The sequence below is a fragment of the Phascolarctos cinereus genome, unplaced genomic scaffold, assembly GCF_003287225.1.
Source record: "Phascolarctos cinereus isolate Bilbo 61053 unplaced genomic scaffold, phaCin_HiC Scaffold_726;HRSCAF=1367, whole genome shotgun sequence".
Lineage (NCBI taxonomy): Eukaryota > Metazoa > Chordata > Mammalia > Diprotodontia > Phascolarctidae > Phascolarctos > Phascolarctos cinereus.
Genome location: NW_027556098.1, coordinates 215,766,561 through 215,779,313, shown reverse-complemented (window position 1 = coordinate 215,779,313; position 12,753 = coordinate 215,766,561). Strand labels below are relative to the sequence as shown.

The 12,753-nt window shown below is 38.3% G+C and overlaps 1 protein-coding gene across 2 annotated transcripts in view; it reads left to right on the top strand.

Moving 5' to 3' along the window:
* MAP3K20 (mitogen-activated protein kinase kinase kinase 20) overlaps positions 1 to 12,753 on the top strand; it is a 209,649-nt gene that overhangs the window by 12,286 nt on the left and 184,610 nt on the right. The gene's annotated exons all lie outside the window — the stretch shown is intronic.

Here is a 12,753-nt window from a genome sequence, read left to right as displayed (position 1 = left end):
TATGTCACAATCTCCTTACACCCAACACCTGTCTCTCCATTGCCATTGGTAATATACATTTTCAATTCTTGAGAGACAGAAGTGTTCCATGAGCTCCAGACATATAATGATCTGGGTAGGATACTGATACAATTTCCTAAAGTCCATCCAGGCTCTACTAGTGTTTCTAGGTAATCACAGAGATAACTAGATCTCTCTGCAGTGGAAGAGAAAGAAAGGACTCTCTCTAATACAATTATAGTTTATCTCATCACTTCAAAAAGAGAATACAATACCCCTCTGAAATCACCCAGGGACAAGCTCATCTGGCATAGTTAATTACCACATGTCTGTACATGTGGTATTCAGAAGAACATATGAAGTTAGCATTGCTGTCACAGTTTCAAAATGGTGGTTGTTCTTCCATTTGAACACCAAAGTGTTGTTGGGGCTTTTGCTGTCAGAAGTTAAAATCAAGTGAAATTTGCCATAGAATGTGCGCCTAATATGGGGACAGTTGTTTATTGTTCAAAAATGTGGTGGTACAAACTGTTCAGAAATATGAATGCACCATTATGCTCCTGATGGTAGAAGCTAAAGAATCCAATGGAAACATAGACATTTCTCCACCTGAAAAAAAAAATCCAAACTCTATCTGTTGGGAAGAGAACAATGACTGTTTTGGGTGTAGTACAGAGCTAGTCATGCTCTTCTGCAAAAGGTTAGACTATCACGATGAATATTTTCTGTTTTGAATTTTTCATGGAACTGTGAAGTTAGCAATACAGTCAAAATGGCTCAGTCCAGAAAAATAGAAATTATCTTGCAAAGGGTGCTATTCACCTCTGCATTGCTACAACAATTTTGTAGTGTTTCTACACATTGAAATTTGAGACTTGAATTTATCTACCACAAAGCCCTATTCTTATGATTTTCACTGTTTGTTGTTGTTGTTGTTCAGTTGTTTCAGTGAACTCTTTGTGACCCCATTTGGAGTTTTCTTGGCAAAGATACTGGAGTGTTTTGCCAATTTTTTATCCAGCTTATTTTACAGATGAGGGAACTGAAGCAAACAGGGTTAAGTGACTGGTCCAGGGTCATATAGCTAGTAAGTGTCTGACTCCTGGCCTGATACTGTATTCACTGCATCACCTCGCTGTCACTATTTTATTTGATATAGGTTATACGTGTGGCAAGATATATTTCCATAGTAGTCATGTTGTGAAAGAAAACACAGACCAAAAAAAAAAGCATGAAAAAAATAAAGTAAAAAAAAGTATGTTTCAATCTGCATTCAGACTCCATCAGTTTTCTCTCTGGAGGTGGATAGCATTTTTGATAATATGTCCTTTGGAACTTTGTAATAGCAAGCATTTATTAAATATTGACTAGATGCCAGGTACCGTGCTAAGTGCTTTGCATATAAGGAAAGGGGGGGAAATGTGTTTCCTGCTTTCAAGGAGTTCCTCTTCTAATGGGAGAGGTAATATGCAAATAACTTTGCCATGCAGTATAAATCAAAGGTAATCTCAAAGGAAAAACATTGGGAAGGGGGGGGAAGGATGAGGATACCTAGAAAGCCTTTGCAGAAGGAGGGATTTGAGCTCAGACTTTGAAAGAAACTAAGGAATCCAGGAACTGGAGATGAGCAGAGAGAATATTCCAGTCATGGGAGACAGCCAGTGAAAAGGCACAGGGTGGAGAGATTGGGTTTAGGCCAGTGTAGTTGGATTATAGGGTAAATTGATGGGAATAAAAAGAAAGAAGTCTGGTTTTAGAGGATGAAGGCAGGTTTTAAAGAGCTTTGGCTGCCAGCATATTTTACATTTGGTCCTGGAGGTAACAGGGAGCCACTGGAATTTGTTGAATGGAAGGGGGATGATGGGGTCAGACCTGCCTTTTAGAAAAATAACTTTTGGGGCAGCTAGATGGTGTAGTGGATAGAGCTCTGGCCTTGGAGTCAGGAAGACCTGAGTTCAAATCTGGCTTCAGACACTTGACACTTATTAGATGTGTGACCCTGGGTAAGTCACTTAACCCCGATTGAAAATGAAAAAAAAAAAAAGAAAAATAACTTTGACATCTGCAGGAAGGATGGATTGGAATGGAGCAAGACTTGAGGCAGGGATACCAAAGAGAAAGCTATCACAGTAGTCTAGGGATGGGGTAATGAGAGTCTGTAGCAGGGTGGTGGCTGGGAGTGGAGAGAAAGGGATGTATTGGGAGATGTTGTGAACATATAAACAAAAAATTTGGCAATAGAGTTGAGTATTTGAGGTGATTATTAGTGAGAAGTTCAAGTTGACTCTGAAATTATGAATCTGAATTAGTGGGACAGTGGTGATACCCCTCCCAGTAATAGAGAAATTGGAAGAATAGAGGGTTTAGGAGGAAAGATGAGTTCATTGAGTTTGAATTACCTATGAGATAAGCTGTCCAAAATAGGGGAGGGAAGAAAGACGCACACACACACACACACACACACACACACACACACACACACACACACACACACAAAGAGAGAGAGAGAGAGAGAGAGAGAGAGAGAGAGAGAGAGAGAGAGACATGGATGTGGGCCTAGGACAGAGCCTTGAAGGATGCATCCTTGCAAGGATGGAGATCTATCAAAGGACTATGAGAAGGAGTGGTCAGAAAGGTAGGGGAAGAACCAGGAGAAAAGGAGAACGTATCCAGAAGAAGAAGGTGATTGATATTGTCCAAGGCAACAGAGAAGTCAAGAGGGACAAGGACTGAGAAAAGACCATTAGATTTTGTGGTTAAGAGCTCATTGTTAACTTTGAAGAGATGTGTTTCGTTTGAATGTTGATGAGATTGGAAGCCTGCTTTCAAAGGGTTTAGAAGTGAATGGTGAAGAAGACACAGCTGGTGCCAGTGGCTTTCCCAGGTGGTTTGGCCGAGAAGAAGAAGTGAGATATAGGAAAATTGAAAGTATGGTAAGATCAAGTGAGGATTGTTTTTCATTTTTTAAATAATAGAAGAGACATTGGTAGCAGGGGAAAAACCCATAGAAAAGAAGAGACTAATGATAGGGGACAAAGTAGGAATGATAGAGAGGGGCAGTCTACTAGATTAGATGGAGGAAAATTGGATCAAGGTTACATATGTTTGCCTTGGCAAGGAGAAAGGTCACCTCTTCATATGAAAACAGGTAGAATAGATAATTGGGTAAAATGTCTGATTGATGTAAGATGAGGAAGGGAGCAGAGAGAGTTTTCAGTGAAAGTATGGCGTGAGGTACTAGGCTGAGAGAGTAGGGATACAGTGTACCTTGGAAGAATTGAGGAGGGATGACAATGTTTGCAATAGCCGCTATGGTGAATGGAAGAGCAAACTGGTTAGGGAGGAAAAGAATATTTGCATTTCTTCAGTGAGAGCCCTATTGATATGACATAACAAAAATCTGTAGAGTGGCTCTAGTCATGTGCAGGATGGTGAGTATTGTATAATATAAATTCAAGTTAAGATCTTTAAGAATGTAACCCAAAGACAGAAGCTTTACCGGAAGGTCATAAAAGGAAGAAATTTGAAAAAAGGCAAGATTAGTTTCAGTAAGATAGCATTGCCAATGAGAAGTGTTCTCAATTTAGAGTTAGTCCCCGTTTTACAGAGGGGGAAACTGTAGGAAGATTAAGTGACTTTCCCAAGGTCATATAGGTGATAATAATAGTTGACATTTATATAGCACCTACCCTATACCAGGCACTGTGCTAAGTGCTTTACAATTATTATCCCACATAATTTCCCCAATAATCCTGGTAGATAGGTACTGTTATTATCCCCGTTGTACAAATGAGAAAACTAAAGCAAACAGTGGTTAAAGTGACTTGCCCAGGGTCACATAGCTAGTAAGTATCTGAGGCCAGATTTGAATTCAGGTCTTTCTGACTCCAAGCCCCAGGCTCCACCCACTGTGCCATCTGGCTACCAAGCGGTGATAAGTGGTAAAGCCAGGATTAGAACAAAGACCTTCTTACTCCAAAGCCAGGGCTCTTACCACTGCATGACCAGTATAGCTGCAGCTTCACATTTAGTTTTGAAGCTTTCTGAACAGAAAAAGGTAGATGTAAAGGCCAACATCCAAAAGTCTGTCATTATGTCTTAACGTTTTAAGTCAGAGGATGCAAAGAACTGAAGGAAAATGGAGTTACTGTAAAATAAGGGTTTTCCAAAAAGCATAATAATATTGTGTAATTGAGGTAGTTTAGGGGAGCAGTGTGTGATGGGAGAAAATTATTTAGACTTTCAAAATTACTGGGTTTGGAAATACCATACTCCTAAAATTGTGCTAAGTCTATTTCTTTAAGTCTTTTTTATAAGCAGACATTAGTGCAAAATCATATGTACTCTGAATGATGATTGGTGAAACAGATGGGGATTTGGAGGCACTTTATGAATGTAATGGATGCTTAATAATCAGAAAGACTATGGGTCTTTTCAGACCACTGGTGCTGTAAGATGGAATTCCAGACGAGAGTGTAAAAAGCAAAATTTTCTGAGTTCTACTGCTAAAATAACTACAGGGATAGAAATCATAAATAGAAAGGTTGGATTAAATCCTAAAATTGTCTGTCTTTGGTTTTGATTTATGTGAATTAATAAGACATTAATAGGTAAAAAAGAGTTCCTGGGAGTTGAATGGTTTCTTCAAATACTTGGAATTCAATGTGTCACTGATCCCTTAGCATTATCTATCAGTAAGCTCAAAGTCAATCTACACAGATTTTTGTATCATCTGTCAACATGCTTGACCTTTGCATTGTTTATATTTTGTGTGATAAAACCATGGAATGAATCCTAAAACCCAACATATTTGTACTAACCATCAATTGACTGAAGAGTCAAAAGGTAAAATAGCAAATTCTAAAACAGAGAAACCAAGGTCACATTTTTACCCCTGAAAAATGAAAGCTTTAATTTGGTACCCTAATGCTCTAGGGATTTCCACTAAAGCCAGAAGGTTTAAGCCCAGATTCATCATTTGACTCCTGAGACAAAATAAAATCTAAAGCAAGATGACAGCTTAATTATTGGCTAAAAAAATAATTTTCTCACACAATAGTACCAGTTTACTTGAATGGATGACTTCAGCTACAAAATCAACTATTTCCATCTCTTTGGAAATTGTGAAACCCTATCATTGTTTGAGTATTGTGATATCTGTCCTTCAACATCAGCCTTAATTGCTGGATGTATGTGTATGTATGTATGTATGTATGTATATCTGTGTATGTATCTATATACATATATATAATATATGTATGTTTATATCTATCTATATATACATATGAAGATGGTAGAAAAAATAGGTAAGGGAATATTTATTAAGCACTTAATATGTGCCAGGCACTGTGCTAAGCCCTTTGCAAATATTATCTTGTTTGATCCTCACAATAATCCTGTAAGTGCTATAATTATCCCCTTTTTACAGTGTAGGAAACTGAGGTAGGTAGGTTAAGTGACTTGCCCACGGTCACACAACTCAGTGTCTGAGGCCAGATTTGAACTCCAGTTTTCTTAACTCCAGGCCCAGCATTTTATCCATTATGCTACTGGCTGCCTAGTGACTTTTGTTTTAAGAGTTTTGTGACATTGGAAACAACTGGGGTAATGAAAACCCAGAAAAGAAGCAGTGGACTTCTGTGGGAGCAGCATCCTTAACTTGATGTATTAGAATAACAACTAACATGGTTCTTCTGCATCAGAGGTGTCAGGTATGCAAAACTCCAGAGTGCAGCCAAACCAGATTAAAATGCAATTGGGAAATATTTAACAAAATTAATAAAAAATATAATATGACATAAAGTTAATTTAAGGTCAGTGTGGCTCTTAGGGGTCTGTTTCTGAGTTTGACACAACTGCTCTACATAATCAATCATAGGTTATTTTGTGTAACTAACTGTCCTTATTTCATCAGATAGTATTCTTACCAAAATTACCATAATATGATTATCAACTCAGATTTCCCTGTGCTGATGGGTATAAAATTGTTCAGTTGACTACCCTAAATGCTCGTTCATGAATAAAGTAGGAAAAACTCAATCAGGGAGAAAATTGCATATTAATTAATTTACCAGTGTTCTTATAGGGAAGAGATTCTCAATTGGCCAACTTTTTCAGCAAAGTCTATAATACTTTGTCAGGTTCAAGAGGAGCTTCCTTTTTTTTTTTTTGGCTTTTAGGCAATTGGGGTTAAGTGACTTGCCCAAGGTCGCACAGCTAGTAAGTGTCAAGTGTTGGGTCTGAGGCGGGATTTGAATCAGGTCCTCCTGACTTCAGGGCCAGTGCTCTATCCACTGTGCCACCTAGCTGCCCCTGAGGAGCTTTCTTTTTAATGTCCACAGAATTCAGACTTTGTTTTTAAGTCTCAATAAAACATGCAAGTAACTGTATGGTTCCACTCATACATATTTAATTTCCAGATGTCAGGTTGGGATTCCAGAGTGGGTCACAGCAGTTCTAGAAAAGTATCTGACCAAATGTGTCATGTCATGGAATGAAGGTCGTGGCAAATGACATTTCAGCCTTCAGAGCTCAGTTTCCTTCAGAGCCCACTAATCTTCCAATTTAGGGATTTAGTCCTCCTTTTAATTACCCCTAATCTTGGGGTCCTGGAACAAGGAATTCAAACTAAGATCCAAAACCTGCCTTTAAGTGGATTCATACTCTTAGGACCAGGATAGCCATATGGCTTAAGATTGCTTTCTTGGTCTTAGAAGGGTCTGAATCTGAGTAGCAACCCAGAAAGCCCATAGTGATTCCAGATCTAAACACTGGAATTGATCTTTAGAAGTATTTGGGGATGTGGTGTAAGGTAAGAAGAGGGTGGGGTGAAATTTGCTAGAATATGTACCAAGGAGCATTTGTGTCAATAATCAGACTTCAGTATTGAGGCTTCTGTTTTTATTGTTCAGTCGTTTTCAGTACTTTCTGACTCTTTGTGATCCCATTTGGGGTTTTCTTGGCAAAGACACTGGAGTGGTTTGCCATTTCCTTCTCTAGCTCATTTTGAAGATGAGGAAATGAAGGCAAAGAGCATTAAGTGATTTGCCCAGGGTAATACAGGTAGTAAGAGTCTGAGGTCAAATTTAGGAAGACAAGTCTTCCTGACTCCAGGCCTGATGCCTATCCATTGGGTCCCAAAGCTTCCCTTTATTCCTCTACAAATGTCATTCACCACCTCCACCCAAGGGTATGACTCTACATACATAGAACTGGATCATATTTCTAATTGCTTCGTAGTGCAGTATCTTAGGATCATAGGCTCATAGGAACCTAGATTTAGGGCTGAGAGAGACCTTAGCAGTCATTTACTCTAACTCCCTTCATAGGAAGCAGGCATAAAGAAATTGAATTATTTTTCCATGGTCTTACAGCTAGCAAGTGGCAAAGATCTAAGCCCAAGTACTACTGGCTCAAAGTCTAGTAGTCTATCCAATACGTTTCCTGAATATAGATGTGTAGAGAAACAATAGGGGCAACTACATGATGCAGTAGATAAAGCACCAGACTTGGAGTCAGGAAGATTCATCTTTCAAGTTCAGCTCCGGCCTCAGACAATTACAGCTGTGTAACCCTGGGCAAATCACTTAACCCTATTTGCCTAAGTTTCCTCATCTGTAAAATGAACTGGAGAAGCAAATGACAAACTATCCCCAAAAGGGGTCACAAAGAGTCAGACACAAGTGAAATGACTAGATAATAACATAGAAATGAGTCAAACAGTAATGCATTCAGAGAAGGAAGACTATAGGGCCTCCCAAGGCTCTCTCCTGGGCCCCCTTCTCCTATACTATTTTAATTTCTCATTTACTTTCTCCTGTGGGCTCAATTACCATGCAGATGACTCTCAGGTCTATTTTTTTCCAGCCTTGACCTCTCTCCTGATTTTCAGTTTCTCATCTCCAACTGTCTATTCCAGACTTCTCAAATTGGATGTCCCATAGACATCTTAAGCTATATGCTCGAAACTGAATTCGTTATCTTGCCCCTCCCCAAATGCTTTCCTCTTCTTAACTTCCATATTACTGTCAAGGGTACCACCATCCTCCTAATGATCCAGGCTGGAAACTTAGGGGTCATCCTCAACTCTGGATTCTCTTACATTCTCCCCACTCCCCACTTTCCCCCACCACATCCTTCTGCCTTCTCACACTGTAACTGCCCTCAGGCAGGCTGTCATCACCTCATGACTCTCCCCATTCCAATTTGTTCTTCACTTGGCTATCAAATTGATCTTCCTAAAGTGAAATTCTGACCATATCACTATCCTTTTTCCCTTTCCTCCATTTATTAAACTTTTGACTCCCTGTTCCTTCTAAGTTCAAATACAAAATTCTCTGTTTGTCTTTTAAGGCCTTCAATAACCTTGCCCCTTCCTACCTTGTCAGTCTTCTTGCACTTTGTGATGCATTTTTACTGTTCCTCAAACACCAGACTCCATATCCCTACTTGAAGCATTTTTATGGACTGTTCCTCGTGCCTGGAATTTTTCCCTCATTTCTATTCCTAGCTTCTCTGGCTTCCTTAAGGCCTCAGCTAAAGTCTGTGTCCTGTAAGAAGTCTTTCCCAGTACTTAATCTTAATACTTTCCCTCAGAGACTACCCTCAATTTATCCTGTATATATCTTGTCTGTAAAAAGTTGTTTGCATGCTGTCTCTCCCTTTAGACTGTGAACTCCATAAAAGCAGGGACTGTTTTTTGCCTTTTTTTTTTGTATTCCCAACACTTAACACCATGCCTGACACATAGTAGATGCTTAATAAATGCTGGTTGACTTGGCTGACTTCACTTAGATGATGCATAGTCTAGTAGTCAAGTCATTGGAGGAAGAGCTGAAGGAATTAGACATGATAATTATACAAAGGTGACAATTTTTGTGTGTTTGGGGGAGGGGAGGGTTATAAGAAATCAAGAACAAGAATTGATTTCCATTATGCATAAGATTGCTCTATGGAAGACAGACCCATAATCTACACAGCTGCAGAAGGCAGAATTAGCAACAATGAGAAGAAACTACAGGAAGGCAGATTAAAGCTCAATATAAATAATATCTTCCTAACAATTAGGGTTTTCTAAAAGTAGCATGCACTTCCTTGTGAGTTCTCTGGCACTGGAAGTGTTCAGCCATCAACTGAATGGCTACCAATCAGAAGGGTTATAGAGTGCATTGACATCTTATCCATAGTTCTTTGATCTTTCTCATTTCCCCATAATATCAGACCATAAGCCCAGAGCTTCAAGCTCCAAGTGCCCTTCCCTCAATCAAAGTTATAAAGCGTAACTGGAGGAGCAATATCATGGAGGCATATTCTATAACATCCAAGAATCCAAATTTGATTCAAAATTCAGGGGCAGATCAACTCTGTAAATCCTGTTGGTTAAGTTCTCCCTAGGGAACATACAATATTAATTTGCCTCCTGGGGTACTGGCACCCCAATCCCTGTTATTAAGTCTCATTGCCTTCCTGCCAATAGCATGTCCATACTACCTCTTCCCAAATCTTTAACGCCCTTCAACCTGGACCACCCATTGCCTAGCACACTCTACTGTGTCCTTTGAAATGCTTGTTTCATTGTCAACAAATTCTCCTATATCTGTGAACTTTTGCCAACATTCGTCCATATTTTTACTTTAATGTGACTCTTCTCTGAAGCCATCACATCCCTTGCAAACCTCTGTAGTAGTGACCAGTTCTCTTCTTCTTAACTCACAGGACCAGGAGGAGTGTCCTATACACTTCTTGTTCTTTACTCTGGCTCCCAAGGCAATTCCTCTACTGCCATCCTCCATGACCTTTCTCACAGTCTCCACAGGATCTTATTTTACCATATGTTTCCCACTTTTTTCTGTATTATTGGCCATTTTCTAAATATTCTCCTAGTTGTTCAGTGATTTATTACCCACCTCATGCTCCTTCTTTTCCATTCCAGCCCCTTCCTTGACTTGGGGGAACCTTGGTAGGCTGATGACAGTTATGAAAACTGAACTACACAAAACCAAGCCTCTTCCATTGGATCATCTTCAATCAAGATAATTTTGCCTCTTTGCCAAATCTCATTCCTTTCATTTCTTTTTCTTGTCTTCTTGTTCTAAGTTATATTTCTGTAAAGTATAGGCATATTTATGATACTAAATTAGTGACCTTTTTCACCCAGCTTCAGACACACACTCCCAAATGACCATTCTTTAGGTCTTTACAAGTTCCTCAAATTGCTCTGTCTCCAAGGTCTCAAGTTTGGAATTTCAGTCTCTGCCCAACTTCTTAAACTTCTTTAACTAAACCTACTCTTCACTCTACAATTCCTTGACCCATCCCTATTCTCTTAGTCCATCCTTTCCAGTAGGCTTTGTTTCTAAACCACCCTTGATGCCAAGGTCTTACCGTTTTATTTGTTCATAAGCTGCTACCTTAGAATCCCTTGCTCCCCTGATCTTCCACTGTTGTTGACTAGTGAATCCTCATCACAGGTCAGCTAGGAATAGTACTGGTGATATCTTTTCTTCAGGCTGCCAGGAGAACAAATGTACAGCTACAGTTGGGCTCAGCCTCTGACATAAAGGCACCTCCTCTCCAGTATGACTACTGTGTCTATGTTAAGAATGTGATCCTTCTCTTACTATCTATTTCCTGGAGGTGAGTAGCCCCTGTATGATAACTAACTGCTCATTCCCAGAAGGACAAGGTATCTTTTAGAATTTTATGTTTCTTAGAGAAATACCCTGCAAGGGCCATTTACTATTCAGGTAACTAAGGTAATTCAAGCAAGTGGAGAATGAAAAGTATGTTGTGGGAAATGACTCTCTGGGAAAATAAACTAACTTCCTTTAAACTCTTTTAACTAATTTTCTCTTATTTTGATTTCAGACTATAAGTTTGGGTAACTGACAGGAATTTGTATTGTTTACATCAAGCCAAGTGAAAACAGGAAAATGAATACCTGGCAGTAATTTTTTAAAAATCAGCAGATGGAATACATGTATTCATTTCAATTATAAGACATGAGGGATGGTTGGCTTTTTTCTCAAATTTACAACATTAATTCTTTTTGAAAAGTCATTGACTGTCAGATATATTAATTTTTAGTAATCAGTATTTTTATATGCAAGGTGCCACTGGGTTTGCCAACAAAATTTCCTCTTCCCACTCTACTGTTGTAACAAAATGTCACAGAGAAAATGACAAAAACCAAAGTGTTCTTAAATAACCAGACAACAAACTAGGTAATATTTTCCATATTTATTCAGGTAATTTAATAAATTACTAATCACTGCTGAATTTCAATTCACACTTTTAAATTATCTTCTATTACCTTTAAGAATAAGTGTTATCAGAAATTTTCACTATGAACAGTCAAGATTATAAACCCCTTAGGGGCAAGACCCATGCCTTATGCTTCTTAATATAATACTAGTTGACATTTATATAGTACTTTAGGATTTGCAAAGCACTTTGTGCGCATTATTCATTGGACTTAGAACAACCCTGTTAGATAGTTAAGGCCAGTTTTCATAGCTCCATTTTATAGACGATGAAAATGAGGTTCAGAGGTTAAGTGATTTGCCTGTAAACAGCTAGTGTCAGAGGAAGGATTTGAAGCCAGTTCTTCCTCGTTCTCAATCCAGCACTCTATCCACTATACTACACTGCTTCATTCTCCTACAGAGCTTAACAGGTGCCTTATACAAGTTTGCTGATTAATAGACATTTCTTTGACTGATTGAAACTCAGAACAACTTGAAAAGCTGGTTCTTCTTCCCCAACCTCTTCCCCTACCATGGTGAAGCTTTCCTATTTATGATAAATAGTTTTATTCATTGAATAGATACATATGTGAGTACTTACTGTGTGCAAGGTGCAACTTTGGCTTTGTGAGAGCTACAAAGACATATAGGAATGGTCCCCACCCTCCAGAACCTGTTGAGCAAATGGAACAGAATTCCAAACCCTCATCTTTTCTACCTGTGTCTCTTTTTTTTAGAGGTGGCAGGAGGTATATATATATATATATATAATATATATATATATATATATATATATTATATATATATATATATATATATATGTATATATACATACATATATATACATATATACATACATATATGTATATATATATACATATATGTATGTATATATATATATATATTTAAATGGCCAACTTTTTCAAAGCTAAGTAGGAATACTTGGGGATTTGATCTAATATACTTGGAAATGTAGATAGTTCAGTAATGATCTTTATAGAGTTCTTGAGCTGGATGGAACTTAGGTACATACCTCTGCCTCTAGGCCAGATCATACCTAAACGTTCCTGAACAAGTGAGTAATTATTCTTTTAAAGAAGACCTCCAGGAAATGAAATCAGCTTTCCTAATCAACCTATTCTAGTGTCTCAGTAGTCTTAAGTTTTTCCTCCATCAGCAATTCAAGTTTAGTAGATGTTCTTAAGTGAAGAAATCATTACTTATGATATGAGACAATTTTTCAGTTGGTGGTTTCTTTTCTTTTGAAAACCAATGTCATTTTCATTAAGTGATTTTTTTTCCCTTTGCATTCTGTGGTACCTGGGACATAGTAGGCATAAATGCTCATGGATTGATTGTCTCTCATTCCAGTGCACAGCTAACTATATCCTAACTTTTTCTCTTGTTCCCCTATATTGCCTTAACTGGTTTTGTCTTGAAGTAAAAAGACTATTGTAGCCAATGAGGGATAAAACTAAAGAATTATAATTGTATCTGATACAGTAGCTAG